A 15,954-nucleotide genomic window follows, 5' to 3' on the forward strand; every position below is an offset into this window, starting at 1 on the left:
AACTTTACCTATATGTTCCCAAAAATTCTAATTTAGCACTTCTTAGTTGGGATTCAGAAATCTGTATTTTAACAACTCCACCAGGTGATTCTCATCATGAGAGAAGTTTGGGAAACACTGCACACTGTCCCTTTTGGTAGCTTTCTTATTTGACTCAAAAATTCATATATAGCCGAGACCGGTTTGGCTCAGTGGATAGAGAGTCGGCTTGGGGACTGAAGGGACCCGGGTTCGATTCCGGTCAAGGGCATGTACCTTGGTTGCGGGGTGTGCAAGAGGCAGCTGATCAATGACTCTCTCATCGATGTTTCTAGCTCTCTATCTCTCTCCCTTCCTCTCTGTACAAAATCAATAAAATATATTTTAAAAAAATCATATATAATCTGCCAATAATTTGGAGTACAGAAATATTTGAGGACTGAGTTTAATTGCACAGACAGGCAGGACCTAATTACCAAATTAGTTGGCAGCTTACTCCCCAATTTTCAGATAAGCAGAGTTCAAGACAAAACCACTCTCCCTGTAATCTCCTGACCTTTCACAACTGATGCTTCTAATTCCCACCAACTCATGTAATCTAAATGCTCTGCTCTGGCACTCAGTCTTACCCAGTTCCCCAAACTTCTTGCTCTCCTGTCCCTTGCTCTTTCATTTCCTGATACTACTAGTCACTACTCTTTTTTTGGGGAAACTACTTGCTTAGCTCTTATGTCCTGACCTTCAGTTATCCTGTTGTCAACTCACTTATATTATTTCTTGTTTCCTCCCAAGTAGCATTTCATTATAATCAGCATTTTCACATTTGCATTAGCATATTTTTTATAAAGAAGAAAAAGGGGAACATGAGCATAACATATTCCTAAGGGGGAGAATTCATCCCAAAGATTTAATCAATCACTCTAAAGTACTTAAAGCAGATTTATACTTGTCACTGGACTAGGTAGTCAAGATTGAAATGGCTCCTTTCATGAAGAATTTAGTTTATAGGTTGTCGCTAAAGTAATTTCTAATGCTTTTAATGACAATAGAAGTTTCCTAAAACATTCTCAAGTAATTACATCCTGGGGACCATACTCCAGTCAACTTTGAGGCAGAAAAAGGCTATTATGTCCAAGAGCTTACCACCAGATCACACATGTTTTTCATCTAATAGAATTCTTCTAATGTTTTCCTTTCTTCAAATGGTTTTCATTAATAAAAATCCTCTATAGAGCAATAAGATGTGGTCTCTACCAGGCTTTTTCTACATCATTAGGTTTCTGTTACCTATTAGAATAAGTCCTGCTTGGAGATTTTCTCTCATTTCCAGGTTCCTTTCCAATGGGAAGTTTCTGATGTTTAAGAGCTGTGTGCCCATTGAAGGCCTTTCCACAGCTGCGACATTCAAAGAGTTTCTCTCCAGTGTGAATTATCTGGTGACGAAATAAAGTGTGAATTCTGACTGAAGGCCTTCCCACAATCAAGGCACTCATAGGATTTCTCTCCAGTAAGAACACAATAGTGTTTAATAAGATCTGAGCTTCCCTAACATATTTCCCACATTCATTGCATATGTAAGTTTTTTCTCCACTATGAATTCTATATCTCATAAGGTCTGAGCCCTGATGGAAAGTTTTCCCACATTCTTTACATTCATATGGTTTCTCTCCCATATGAGTTAAATGACGAGTGATGAGGTTTGATCTGCCTTAGAAAGTTCTACCACACTGATAAGCTTTCTCTTCTTGGTGAATTCTTTGCTCTTCTCTAAACAACTCATCCTTACTGAATGTTTTCTTACTTTCTTTCATTTTCTCTCAAGTATGACACTTTTGATGTTTGAGAAAAGCTGTGTGCCAGATAAATGGTTTTCCACATGCCTTACATTCATAGGGTTTGGATTCTCAGATATTGATTAAGGTGTGAACGCTGCTGGAAGACTTTCCCTCATTCTTTGCACTGATAGGGTTTCTCTCCAGTATGAATTTTCTGATGTGTAACAAGGTGAGACCTCTGGATAAAGACTTTCCCACATTCACTACATTCTAGGTTTTCTCTCAATATGAATTATCCAATGCTGAATTAGATTTGAATTTCCCTGGAAAGTTTTTCCACATTCAGTACACTCAAGGTTTTTCTTCCCTATGAATTTTCTGTTGTTTGATAAGGTCCAAGCCAGAAATGCAGACTTTTTCACATTCAAGTTTCTTTCTTTCCAGTATGCAGTCTCTGGTGTTTCAGGAAAGCTGTGTACCCTCTGAAGGATTTCCCACATTCACAACATTCATGGTGTTTCTCTCCACTATGTAGTCTCTGGTGTTCAGGAAGGCCTGAAAGCTGCTGGAAGGCCTTTACACATTCATTACACTTGAAGGAGTTCTCTCCAGCATGAATTTGCTGATGTGTGACAAGGTATGAACTTTGACTAAAGGTTTGTCCACATTCAAAACATTCATAAGGTTTCTCTCCTGTGTCAATTCTGTGATGTATTGTAAGAGCTTTGATTAATGACCTTCTCACATGCTTTACATATATATGGCTTCCCTCCATTATGCATTCTCTCGTGTAGGATAAGGTTTGAAGTTCCCTTGAAGGCCTTCCCACACTTTTTACATTCATAGGGATTCTCACCACTGTGGATTCTCTTATGTCTAAACAGCTTAGAGCTCTGAAGTCTTTCCCACATTCATGATATATATAAGGTTTCTTTCATGTATGAATTCTTTGATGTATAATAAAATTTGAACTTTGATTAAAGTCTGTCCCCACATTCATTACATACATATGGCTTCTTTCCTGTATGAAATCTCTGATGTATAAACAGATTTGAGCCTTAATTACAAGTTTTTTCACATTCCTTACATCATAGGTTTTCTCTCTGATCTTTCTATCTCTCCCTCTTCCTTTCTCTCTGAAATCAATAAAAATATATTTAAAAAGAAAGAAAATCACAGCATTACAGGCCTACCTCAAGAAACAAGAAAAATTTCAAATAAACAATCTAACTTTACACACAAAGGAACTAGGAAAAGAACAACAAACAAATCCCAAAGTAAATAGAAGAAAGGAAATAATAAGGACCAGAGCAGAAATAAACAAAATAAAGTCTTTTTTTAAAAATCAATGAAACCAAGAGCTGGTTCTTTGAAAAGATAAGATTGAAAAACCTTTAACCAGACTCATCAAGAAAAAAAGAGAAAGGACCCGAATAAATAAAATCAGAAATGCAAAAGGAAAAATAACAACTGACTCCATAGAAATGCAAGGAACTGTAAAGAAAATATCACAACCATAAGTCAACAAATTGAACAATCTGAAAAATGGATAAATTCCTAGAAACATATAATTTTCCATAACTGAATCAGGAAGAATCAGAAAATCTGAACAGATTACAACTAATGAAATGGAAGCAGTGATAATGATAATAATAATAATAATAATAATAATAATAAACTTCCTACAAACAATAGTCCTGGACTGGATGGCTTTATAGGTGAATTTTACCAAACATTCAAAGAAGAACTAACAGCTATTCTTCTCAAATTATTCAAAAAATTTCAAGAGGAGGTGAGACATGCAAGCTTACTTTACAAGGCCAGCCTTATCCTAATTGCAAAACCAGATAGATACTACAAAGAAAGAAAATTATAGGTCAATATCCCTGATGGATATATATGCTAACATTCTCAAAAAAGTATTAGCAAACCAGATCCAGCAATACATTAAAAGATCATACACTATAATTAAGTGGGATTTACTCTGGAGATGCAAGATTGCTACACTATCTACAAATCAATAAACTTGATATACCACATAAACAAAATGAAGGATAAAAATCATATACTGGTAACACTGTCAGAACAAACAATTTTCTAAAAACACTGCTTCCCCTGACACCAATGATAAAAAGTCTACCATGAATTTTCTATCACCTATTAAAGGAAACAACGGCCTCTTTTGTACTTACGGCACTGTATTAACATCCTGGGGCTGCCATAACGAAGTCCCACAAATTGGGAGGCTTTACACAACAGAAACTTATTCTCACAGTTCTGGAGGCTAAAAGTCTGCATGAAGAAGCTGGCAGGGTGACTTCCTTCTGTGGGCTCTGAGGGATACCTGTCCCATGCCTCGCACCTAGCTTCTGGTAACAGCTGGCAATCCTTGTGTTCCTGGTCTTGTAGATGCATCACCAGTCTTCATGGGGCTCTCTCTTTGTGCCTGTCCCTTCACATGGCCATCTTCCTGAAAGGACACCAGTCACACTGAAATAGGGGCCCATTCTACTCCCCTAATTCACCTCATCTTACCATTTACATTTATAACAATCCTATTTCCAAATAAGATCACTTTCTAAGGTTCTGGGGATTAGGGCTTCAAATATAATTTTTTGGGGGAGGGACACAATTCAACCCATAACAATAGCTCTACTCTATATAACTCATCTAAAGTCAAGCGTATGCTCTAGAATCCTCCCTAATTTTCCCATTTACTATGCTTCTCCCCATTCCACCTGTTTGCCCATGACTCTCCTACTTGTGACACCCTTTCTACTCTCCTCTATCTACGCCTGGAATTAGGAACTCAAATGGCTGCAAGAGGCCAGGCACCTGATCAGGAGTGAAGCAAACTAGATGATAAATGACAACAGACACTTAGCTCCAGTGCCAGGGAGACAATGGATTCAGTGGGGAATTTGGACATTTCATAGAGTCTACAGGAGTGAATTGCTACTCAACTCCTGCTAACAGCACCCTGTAGGCAGGCGGGCCCTGTTTGGCCATATCTCTGATTTTTCAAGAAATACTGAAAAATCTAGATTTTTTGTGTGTGCGAGTGGATGAGAAAGAAATGGCCCGATTTAAAGTTTTGGCCGCGAATTAAATAAACACAAACAGAATGAGCTATGAAAATGTATCTACTGGCCAAGGGGCCATCATTTTTCAATCTCTGACTTACACAATTACTTCCCACTGTTGCAGGCTCACCTCAGTACCTTCTAACCATTTCATCCTTTTCAATTCATATTCTTGTGGATGTATTAGGTGATGCCAAACAACTTCTTCGTCCCTGCCTGGAGAGGGACTTGGAATAAACCGCCCCCCCCATCCTCCCACCCCCAACACACGCACACACACACACACACACACACACACACACGCGTGCGTGCACACACACGCACATACACACAACTGAAACAAGGTAATAAGTGCTTATGAAGTAGGCACTAGTTAAATAAGCTAAAAAAGATGAAAAACGAGAGGATGGAGGCAGGGAGGTGGCAATCCTGGAAGGCTTCCCAAAGGAAACGACTGCGGAAGCTACTCCTAAAAAGATACGCACTCAGACCTTTACAAGGAAGAGACCAGCCTACAGCCCTCCCTCCTCTGAACTCCAACAGTGCGAATATTTTAGACCAAATATTAGCCATGTCTGAACCATACAGTTTATTACCCTAGCTCAGTGTAATCTGCCCAGCGGGAGTGTAGGAACCAGATCTCGTACATTAAGTTACACCCACAAACATGACTGCCACAGCGCTGGGCAAGGAATAGGGTGAGTTTATGCCTGAGGGTGGGTTCTGGGTCTGGGGGAGACGCAGTCTGCCATACCCACAGGAAGAACCTGGAACAGACTAGTGGGGAGGGGCCGCGGCAGGGTTAATAAAATTATATAGGTTTCAGGTGTACGATTCTATCATACCTCATCTGTATATTGTATTGTGTGTTCACCATCACCCACGCACCAGGCACCCACACCCGGAGGCCCCAGCCTCTCCCCACTGGGAGAAAAGAGGGGCCTGCCTCCAGCCTCGGAAGATCTGCTCTACATCCCGCTTTCCTGGGGGGAGGGGGGGGAAATGGAGCGCTGGGGTCCCCAGCTCTGTGAACCAGCGAGGCCACCCCAGCCTCCCGCTCCCCTGGGGCCCCCTCCACGCCTCCTCCCCCCGGCTCCAGCTCCTCACTCCGCGTGGAGCCGACACCCGACGTGCTCCCCACGGAGGCAGGCCCCTACCCCCTTCCGACCCCGCTATGCCCACCACCCCGCTGTGCCCACCACCCCGCGCGTCCCCCTAGGCGCCTCCCGCGGGCTCCGGTGCCTCCTCCGCGCAGACTGGGCCGGCTGCGCCCACGCTGGGTCTCTCTGGAGTCCTGTCCTCCAGGTTCTGCACCGCGCAGCCTGCTGCACCTGCCGGCGCTAGTGCACAAGGTAGCACAGAGGTGTGGAGTCCTCCGGAGATCCTAGACTGGCCACCGAGGGTCTAGGTGGACCACACCATCAAATACATCAAATACACTTTTACTTCTACCTTTTAAATAGCGCCCTCCCCCCCGCCCCCCCCGCCCCCCCGCCCCCCCGCCCCATTGTGGTCTCAAATAGAGATAAACAATCTTCTTTTTTCAATTGATTTTTTACAGAGAGGAAGAGAGAGGGATAGAGAGTTAGAAATATTGATGAGAGAGAATCATCGATCAGCTGCCTCTTGCACACCCCCTACTGGGGATGTGTTCGCAACCAAGGTACATGCCCTTGACTGGAATCGAACCTGGCACCTTTCAGTCCGCAGGCTGACGCTCTATCACTGAGCCAAACCGGTTTCGGCGAGATAAACAATCTTCTGAAGTCAGAAAGCTGACCGACTTAGGAGCTGTGTGACTTTGGGCAAGTTTTTAACCTCTCTGAGTTCCATTTAATGGGTCATCCTCCTTTCTGACACTGGTTTTAAATGCTGTTTTTATCATTAACTAAATTTACATGTGTTTGGTTATGTATTTTGAGTATGTTTCTGTTCACTCATCTACTTTGTGTTATTTATTGAATTTATTGGGATGACAATGGTTAATAAAATTATATAGGTTTCAGGTGTACGATTCTATTATACCTCATCTGTATATTGTATTGTGTGTTCACCATCAAAGTCAAGTCTCCTTCTGTCACCACTTATCTCCCCTTTACCCTACAACACACACACACACACACACACACACACACACACACACCCCACACCTTAATTCTTGGCTTTTGGAAGAGCCCAAGCTTAGACATCTCTTGTTGGGACACACAGTAGTTTCATCTCCTGAGAAATTCTCCATCCTCACTCTTACAGAGTTTGCTCCCTTGTTTATTGACTGTTGATTGGCCAGGGTGAGAATGGCCCTACATTGAGCTAATCAGTTATACTTCCCTCATTCAGTCTCTTCTGTGATAGTAAACTGTTATAATTATTGTGAGCTTCTAAATAAAGTATGTTTTAAGGTCTGGTAGGGCTAGACCTCTCTCCATTTGCACTCTCCCCCTCCCCCCCGCCCCCGGGGAAAAAATGTAACTATGCACATTTTCTCTATTTCTTATTTCACTTTAAAATAATAAAATAAAGGTTTCTGGTTTTAATTTTCATTTTGTTTTTAGAACCAAGATACACTTAAACCAGAAGAAGAATGAAAATGGAGTTCCAGGGAATGATAGTAGCTACATTTTTGTTGAGAAAGATAGAGTCATGTCGAGAGTGATTTATTTTGGCCCTGATTCGTAATCCTCAGTCAGGGCACATACCAGAAGCAACCAATAATGAATGAATAAATGAGCGGAACAACAACAAATTGATGTTTCTCTCTCTCTCTCAAATCATTCAATAAATTTTTTTTAAAGAGTGATTTATTTATTTATTTTATTTAAAAAATATATTTTATTGATTTTGTACAGAGAGGAAAGGAGAGAGATACAGAGTTAGAAACATCGATGAGAGAGAGTCATCGATCAGCTGCCTTTTGCACACCCCCCACCGGGGATATGCCTGCAATCAAAGTACGTGCCCTTGACCGGAATCAAACCTGGGACCCTTCAGTCCCCAAGCTGACGCTCTATTCATTGAGCCAAACCGGTTTCGGCAAGAGTGATTTATTTTGATTTTTTGTTTTTTGTGGTTTTTTTTTTTTTTTGTGTGTGTGTGTGTGTGTGTGTGTGTGTGTGTGTGTGTGTGTGTGTTGAGTGTTTAAGAACAAAAGAACTCTCCTTTCTGAACTCTTGTGGGCTTAACACACTGCCCTGTCAGAAGTGTGCAATTGTTATGTAATTCATTTGTTCTACAAATAGGTGTGGAGTGCCAGGCACTGGTGATGCAATGAATGTTGAGCAAAACCTCAGGCCCTCTCATGGAACTTGAGCGGGAGGTATTTAAACAATGAAGAAATCAGAAACGGTAACTGTGGTGACTGGAGAGCACACCAAGAGCTTGTAAAAGAAGATTTGACCTAAGATGAAGAACGGTGAAGTAGTAGAAACCCAACTCTAACTTGCGCATAGCTTGTCTCATAGAACTGGGAAGTCAAGGGGGCAGACTGGCCTCAGGAAAAGCCAGAATTCCGGGATCTAAACACTGTCATCAGGACTCCTTTCTCTCCATCTCTTCGTCTTGCCTTTCTCTGTGTTGACTTCATAGATTTCTTTTCCCCACACAGAGATGTGTCCCAGTGCCCAGGATTATCGAGGGAGTGCCTCTGTAGCTTCTTCTTGGATCACGTGTCCAACCCTGGGCCAATCCCTGTTTCCGGGGAATGGGGTGCTTTGATTGGCCAGCTGGATTTACATGTTGGAATGTGGGAAGGGAGCCTTTACTACAAGGGCCCATAAGCCGATGGCAAGAAAAGACATTTTTGTTTGTTAGGTATTATTTTTACCAGAAAAACGAGACAGCTCTTTGGACAGGCAAAGTAGCAGATGTCTACTCCGAGGGGCTGTAGGGGAAGAGAGTTACTGGCAGCAGGAGCTACATGTGCCAGGTCCTGCGCCAGCTGACAGGTCGCCTAAGAAACTGAAGACCAATGTAGGTGGTCAACAAGAGGGGTGCAGGGTGGCATGAGATGAGCTTGGAAAGATCAGACCACAGAATATTTGGAAAACCATCGGTAGACTTTTTGGCCATATCCCAAGGGCAAAAGGAGGTGTTAGGGGTTAAATGGGGCTGGGAAAGTGAGGAGAGGGAGCTAGACCCTAGAAACTGCGAGAGAGAATGAAATGATTGTTGTGTTAAGCCAGTAAATGGGTTATGTAGCAACGGATAAACAAGAACGTGAAGCATCTGTCATTATTATGTATTTCCTCTGCCATGTTCTCAATCGTCAGTGGCTTTGCTTGTGATTCAAGCAATTTCCCCCACCGCTTTTATGAACTGTGTGGAAACCCTTCTTCCTTTGTTGCAAGATTTGCAGTTTTACTTTGAAATAAATTTTCCTTGCACAGTATTTTTATTTTTATCATACAACGTTTACATCGCCGGAGGGGACCAACATGAATATTAAGTGCGGAGGGATTTTTGCAAGGGGACTAATTGGAAGTTGATGGGTGAATATTTTCATGTTTTGATGAATTTTCCCTATCCAGGCTCATAAATGTGGAGATGTAGCTAATGAGTATTTGAAAATTGAGCCATGTTTAGGGCAGGTGTGCTTGGTTGCAATAGACAGTGAGGAAACTTGATTCCCTTCACTGTCAGAGTGATGGTTTTAGGTTGCCCTTGAAAGCTTCTCAATAATCCATGGCCCCTTTCGTAATAGTTATTAATGTCCCTGAATCACAGAGATAAAAGGCACTGTAAGATCATAATCTTGTATCTTTTTTAAAACATAGTCAGCCTTCCTTTTTCCCTTTTATCTTCTCTCCTTCTCTCCCCTCCTTCCTTTCACAAAATTTATTGGACTCCTCATATGTATTAGGCATTGAGGATACATCATTGAACAACAACACAAAGGCATTGGAAAAAAAAAAAGACTATGTGTTTTTCGTTTTTCTTTTTTCTAAAAATAAATCTTTATTGTCCATATTATTACAAAAGTTCCTCATTTCTCCCCTCCACCAAGTTCCCACCCACCCTCTGCCCTTTCTCCACCTCCCATTGTCCTCATCCATAGGTGCACAGTTTATGTTCAGTCTCTTCCCGCACCCCCCACTCCTCTTTTCCCCGAGAATCATCAGTCCACTCACCTTCCATACCTCTGATTCTATTATATTCAACAGTTAATATTATTCATCAGGTTTTTTAATTCCCTTGGTTTTTAGATTCACTTATTGATAGTTACATATTTGTTGTTCATAATCTTTATCTTTATTTTCTTCCTCTTCCTAAAGAACCACCTTCAGCAATTTATATAATTCTGGTTTAGCCATGATAAACTCCTTTAGCTTTTTTTTATTAGTGAAGCTCTTTATCTGGCCTTCGATTCTGATTGATAGCTTTGCTGGATAGATTATCTTTGGCTGTAGGTTCTTGCTATTCATCACCTTGAATATTTCTTGCCATTCCTGTCTGGCCTGCATGGTTTCTGTTGAGAAATCAGCTGACAATCGTATAGGTGCTCCTTTATAGGTAACTACCTACTTTGCTCTTGCTGCTTTTAATATTCTCTCTTTGTCTTTTGCTTTTGGGATTTTAATTATGATTTGTCTTGGTGTGGTCCTCTTTTGGTTCCTTTTGTTTGGGGTTCTGTGCGCTTCCTGGACTTGTAAGTCTAATTCTTTCACAAGGTGGGGGAAGTTTTCTGTCACTATTTCTTTCAATATGTTTTCGGTTTCTTGCTCTCCCTCATCTTCTGGGACCCCCATAATTCTGATGTTGGTTCGCTTGAAGTTGTCCCAGAGGTTTCTTAGATTATCTTCAACTTTCTGGTTTCTCTTGTCTTCTTGCTTCTGCGGAGGAGTGTCCTCTGGCTCTTTGTGTTCCAAATCTTTGACTTGAGTCTTGCGATCTTCCATTCTGTTTTTAGGACTCTATAAAATATTTTTTATTTCAGACAATGTATTCTTTATTTCTAGTTGATCCCTTTTCATATCCTCATAGGTCTCATTTATTTTATCGGCCTTTTCTAGGAAATTCTCAAAAAACCTTATAAGTGTGGTTTTGAACTCTAACTCCAGTCACTTTTTGTCCTCCATTTCTTTCATTTGTGATCTGTTTCCTTGTCTCAGCATTTTCGCTGCTTCCCTGAGTTGGTAGGGTGGCTTTGTGTGTTAAGGTGTCCTATATGGTTCAGTGGGTCAGCCTCCTAGTTATCTGAGGTAGACACTTTTGGTGCACCCCTTTGTGGACTGTATGCACAGCTTTTTGTAGTTAAGTCTTAATTGTTGGTATCACTGGGAGGAACTGACCTCCAGGTCAATTGGCTGTGAGGATCAGCTGTGTCTATACACAAAAGCCTCTGTGCTCAGCTTGGATGGGGCGGAGTTTCAGGGTGGAGCCTACAGCCTTGGCTTCCTATCAGCCCTGCCCTATGAGATTCCTGAGTCTCAGTGTTCCTCAGTGTCCTTTGGTACTCGGTGTTTTGGTACTCGCTTCAAGCACCTCTGAGAGAAAGGTGCCCTCGAGTTTTGCCCACTACCAGACAGTCTAGTCTCTCCCCCAATGAGCCCGGAACTGGGGTTCAGTGCAGTTGGAAGTGGGGTTCAGTGCAGTTTGGAGCTTTTGTCTCCTTCCTGCTATGGCAATCTAGTGGCACAGTCAACAGTCTGTCCTCTGAGCATAATGTGTGTAACTCAGAGGCTCTGCTTTTCACTGCTCCCTTGAGTTTCCGCCTTACAGCTTAGAATCCCTCTGTATGAGCCTGGGTTCCCAGGATCTTGCCCAGAACTGGGGTTCAGTGCAGTCGGAACTGGGGCTCAGCACAGTCCAGAGCTTTTATCTCCTTCCCGCTAGGGAACGCCAACTAGGCACTCGGTCACCCCTCCTCTCTGGCTCCGTCCTCTCCCCACGTTTGCACCGTATCTCCACACCTTAGGCTTTTACAGCTCCTATGATTTTCCTTCTGTTTTTCTCTTTCTTTCTAGTTGTAGAATTTCCAGTCAATCAACTTTCCTGTAGTTCTGGATGATGTCCACTTTATATTTTAGTTGTATTTTTTGAAATTGTTGTGTGAGGCTGCAGTTAGGTGTTTACCTATGCCGCCATCTTGGTTTCTCCCCGGCTATGTGTTTTTCTTATTAACAACAGTTACTGAGCAGTTACTATACTTTGCTGTGTGTGTGTGTATTTTTTTTTTCTGCTTGCACTTTTAAAAACCTCTCACCATGTAAATGAGAGACCATGCAAAGTCAAGAAAAGAGGAGAGACCCTGCTGGCATGGCTCGGTGGTTGAGCATCGACCTATGAAGCAGGAAGTCATGGTTTGATTCCTGGTCAGGGGCACATGCCTGGATGTGGGCTTGATCCATAGTGTGGGGCATGCAGGAGGCAGTGATCAATGATACTCTCTCAGCACTGATGTTTCTATCTCTGTTTCCCTTTCCCTTCCTTTCTGAAATTAATAAAAATATTTTTTTAAAAAAGAGGAGAGAAAGATATTTACATGAACAAAATAATCTAGTAATTTGTTTTAACCATTGGTTTTACTGTATGATCTGAGAAATGTTAAATTTTACCTAAATCATCTTAAGAAAATCCTTCAGTGTACAAGAAAATTATAGGGTTACCAGAGATATCTACATGGGTTGTAATATTTTTAGAAAGACATTTAAATAATTGATTTATTTTTGGTCTGAATTACAGAATACCCCCAAACAAAATAGGGCAAAATTGGTTTACAAGGGTCACTCTGCCCATAATGTGTGGTCATCTTAACGCACCAGTAGATGGCAGTGTTTTGCAGCCTTTGGTGATTGACAGATAAAAAATCTGAAATACACCTTTACTTTTTAGACAGTAGAAAAACAAGCTTACTGGTATTAGTTATACAAGAATCTTATGGCTTTTGGCAATTTCTACCATGGGAGCTAATGTTTACATCTGTGAAAAGATGTCCACAAAAAGAGTTAATTCTTAAAACAAGTTGCAGAACAATATGTTTATTTTTCCCCCCTGCTGCCTCTTTCACTTTCCTCCTTCCACAAATATTTATGGAGTACCCACCACATACTGACATGTGCTAAGAACTGGAAATATATACTGTGCAAGGCAACACTAGTGCAGCTTGCATGAATCTTTTAAAAATATTTTTATTGATTTCAGAGAGGAAGGGACAGAGAGAAAGAAACATCAATGATGAGAGAGAATCCTTGATGATTGCCTCCTGCACACCCCACACTGGGGATTGAAACTGCAACCTGGACATGTGCCCTGACTGGGAATTGAACCCAGGACCTCCTGGTTCATAAGTCGACACTCAACCACTGAGCCACGCCGGTCGGGCATGCATGGATCTTGTAGTCCCCTGTGGATGGACTATAAAATGGGCGTTGGTTCCACTTTCTCATCATAACAACAATACTACAGAGCATCGCTGTGCATGTGCTTGAGTTTCTCTAGGCCCCTGGTTCTCAAAGTGTGGTCTGGGTCATGAGATCAAAGCTAGTTTCATAATAATCCTGATGTAATTTGCCCTGCTTCACGCTTCCTCTCTCCTGAATGTACAGCGGGGCTTTCCAGAGGCAACATGGAATTTACATCGCAACAGATTTACTACAGAAGCAGATGTGAGAATCTGGGTGCCTTTGGTTAGGTTGTTTATTTAAAGAGATTCGCAAAAATCTAAGACCATGCCATGCACGCTCCTTACTAATGTTTTTGCTTGGAAAAACATTATTATTTTAATGAATGTTATTCATAGTAACATGATTTATTTTATTTTATTTTATTTTATTTTATTTTAAATTAATAAATATTTTTCCCCTCGGTTTTAATTTCCAATAAGCTAAATATCAAGAGATATCTTCTAGCCGAAACTGGTTTGGCTCAGTGGATAGAGCATCGACCTGCGGACTGAAAGGTCCCAGGTTCAATTCCGGTCAAGGGCATTTACGTTGGTTGCGGGCACGTCCCCAGTAGGGAGTGTGCAAGAGGCCGCTGATCGATGACTCTCATCGATGTTTCTAACTCTCTATCTCTCTCCCTTCTTCTCTGTAAAAAAATCAATAAAATATATTTAAGAGAGAGAGAGAGAGAGAGAGAGAGAGAGAGAGAGAGAGAGAGAGAGAGAGATCTTCTGCATAGGCAAAATCTCCTTGGTGTCCTGAGACTTTTTTAAGAGGGCAATGGAGACCTGGTACCAAGTTCAAAAGGGCACGTCTCCCGTGGTCCGGCTGCTGGAACACAAAGTGTCCATATTGTCAATTTTACTAGGTGCCGCAAAACTGCACTCCCAAGTGGCTAACACAAAACTTTTTTTAAAAAAAATCTGTATACGGTTGTTTTTCTCAGGCAAATCTCAATTTATAAAGAATTGCGGAGCCGAGGCCAGTTTGGCTCAGTGGATGGAGCGTTGGCCTGCGGACTAGGGGAGGAGGAGTCCCACGTTCGATTCAGGTCAAGGGCATATGTGCCTTGGTTGTGAGCACATCCCCGGTAGGGGGTTGTGCAGGAGGCAGCTGATGGATGTTTCTCTCTCATTGATGTTTCTGGCTCTCTGTCCCTCTCCCCTCCTCTCTGTAGAAAATCAATAGAATGTGTTTAAAAAATTAAAAAATAAAGTAAAGAATTGCGGAATTATTATTAGGCTAGTCCATTGATACAACAGATTGGGTCTATGAGATATTGATTCAGTATCTTTTCTAAACAATGGTAAGACATGCAGGTGATATTTATTTTTCATGCATTCAGAGGGAGTTTTTTCTGGTCACTGAAAATAGGGTGGTAGAGTACAACATTGAGTGTATCGGAACATTTATTTTTGTTTGGTGTCTCATGGGAGGCAGAGGTACACAAGTTATGCAAATAAACATTTTTACCCTCAGGGGAACTTCATTGTTCTTAAATACTACCTCTGCAATTTTTGTTAAAACTTAAGCCACGTTCCACTGACACCCAATTAGTAAAAAGATGCTAAGAGAGGTTGGGTCAGTGTATAGTGTGTCCACCTACGGACTGAAGGGTCCCAGGTTCGACTCCCGTCGGGGGCACATGCGTGGGTTGTGGGCTCAGTCCAACGTGCAGGAGGCAGCCAATCAATAATTCCCTCTCATCATTGATGTTTCTATCTCTCTCTTCCTCTCTGAATTCAATAAATTTTTTTTAAAGATGCTAAGACATTTAATGTTCAAAAAAAAAAAATTCAGAGGCTATTAATTTATAGGTCAATTTATAAGTGGCCAAGTTTATTTGGGGTTGTTTTTTATTGTTTGTAGCTGACCTAACTGCACTAAATGTTGGCCATAAGATGTGGTAAATACAAAAAGCAGAGTTTTACAGATGAAGGGTCAAGATGCAACAGTATTAATTGGCTGTTTCTTCCAAAGCCTTTGCATCTGTTAGTAAAATGGAATGTGACCACAGTCACATGAATAACAATTACCTGTTATTTACGGTGGAGGGCTTTCGGCAGCCAAGGGTAAATCTGGGCGAATTTTCATGCCTTTTGGCCTTGGTGGCGGAGCATACTGGGGGCACTCAGGGAAATGGGTGGGACAAGTTGGAAAGGGAAGCACACCATGAATCAGGGGCCCTATCTGAGCAGTAATAATACTATTGATGCAACACGCATCACAAGAGCAAACGGAACTTATTTTGTATCTGTTGTTGGGAGATGGTCCAGCCCCTGGTGGGGCTGAGGGAGCAGAATCTTCAGCAGAGAAGGTATGTGTGCCAATAACTAGAGTTGTTAGTCAGGCTTCAATACGCTTAAGCATGGGATTCCATATGGAGGTGCTTTCAATGGGAAGGTAAGCCAAAATTGCTGGCCTTCGCCTTTTAGAGTACTGGCTTTCTTTGAATCAGTGCAAGCAATAAGGAATTTAGAAACATCTAATTCAGAAGAAAATGAGACCCAAGGAGGATCATTTATTTGAAAAAACAACAACAAAAAACATGCCATATGTATGTTTTTGCTTTGTTTTGTTTTTTTGGCCTATTCTCACCCAAAGATACTTTCCCATTGATTTTTAGAGAGAGTGGAAGGGAGGGGGAGGGACAGACAGAAAGAAACATTGATGTGTCACATAGATTGGTTGCCTCCCACACAGGCCCCCTGACCAGAGCCAGGGATCAACCAGGGCCGG

The 15,954-nt window shown here is 41.7% G+C and overlaps 1 long non-coding RNA gene across 1 annotated transcript; it reads left to right on the forward strand.

Annotated features, from left to right (window-relative positions):
- Positions 1 to 383: 383 nt before the first annotated feature.
- LOC123652950 lies at positions 384 to 9,594 on the forward strand. The gene is made up of 2 exons (XR_006742540.1): positions 384 to 1,983; positions 8,420 to 9,594. It is a non-coding gene; the product is annotated as an uncharacterized LOC123652950 (long non-coding RNA).
- Positions 9,595 to 15,954: the final 6,360 nt, after the last annotated feature.

Source organism: Pipistrellus kuhlii, unplaced genomic scaffold (assembly GCF_014108245.1).
Source record: "Pipistrellus kuhlii isolate mPipKuh1 unplaced genomic scaffold, mPipKuh1.p scaffold_m20_p_23, whole genome shotgun sequence".
In the NCBI taxonomy this organism is placed as follows: domain Eukaryota; kingdom Metazoa; phylum Chordata; class Mammalia; order Chiroptera; family Vespertilionidae; genus Pipistrellus; species Pipistrellus kuhlii.